The sequence below is a fragment of the Cynoglossus semilaevis genome, chromosome 15, assembly GCF_000523025.1.
Source record: "Cynoglossus semilaevis isolate Cse_v1.0 chromosome 15, Cse_v1.0, whole genome shotgun sequence".
NCBI classification, from domain to species: Eukaryota; Metazoa; Chordata; class Actinopteri; order Pleuronectiformes; family Cynoglossidae; genus Cynoglossus; species Cynoglossus semilaevis.
Window position 1 is genome coordinate 18,143,143 of NC_024321.1, and position 690 is coordinate 18,143,832.

General features: G+C 43.9%; 1 protein-coding gene across 2 annotated transcripts in view; it reads right to left on the reverse strand.

The window, feature by feature from the left end:
• The window catches only part of sh2d1ab (SH2 domain containing 1A duplicate b), a 24,310-nt gene that overhangs the window by 923 nt on the left and 22,697 nt on the right, over positions 1 to 690 (reverse strand). The gene's annotated exons all lie outside the window — the stretch shown is intronic.

Genomic DNA, 690 nt, shown 5'->3' on the forward strand with positions numbered 1-690 from the left:
TATGTTTTCTTGCCGACATATTTGTTGTTTAACTGTGAAATCTAAAATAACGTTGGTGAAAGTTTCACTTCTTAAAAAATCGATGTGCAGTTTCAGGTGTTAGGAGGGGTTTTTTTTTTTTGTCTCTTAATTGAGTCAAAAGGTTAGATTAAATATGCGCCGTGACGACCACGAAATATCCCATGATTCAACAGTGCGTCTGTGGTTATTTACACACCCTACAGTCGAGGACGACGACTGGACTGAAGTTCAGGGAGAAACAGGTTCTAGAAGACGAAGAACAGTCACCGCTGCGGTCTTTAACCAACATTTAATATCTGGGGAGTGAAACGTTCCTGGACCTGTGGGCGGCTTTTCTGCAGTCAGGATTTTTTTTTTTTTTTCATTTTGTTCCATCAATCACTGCATAAAGAAAACTGGTTTAAATGGATTCAACAGTGGTTCAATCAATGGCCAGCCGTCCCACGGCGAGGCGCGGCCGAGTGTTAACTCTGGTCCCAACGATATTTTCATTAAAGTGAGTGATTCTTACACATGAATAATGTAAAACTGTTATTGAGCTGCGAGAGAACGCGGCGTAATGCCACTCTCTGCCTGTCGGTGGAAATGAGTGGGGGGAAAATGTGGTTACAACAGCGTGTAGTTAAGTCGTCAGGGTGGGTCTGGGGTTGTGGGTGTAGGGGGAGGGGG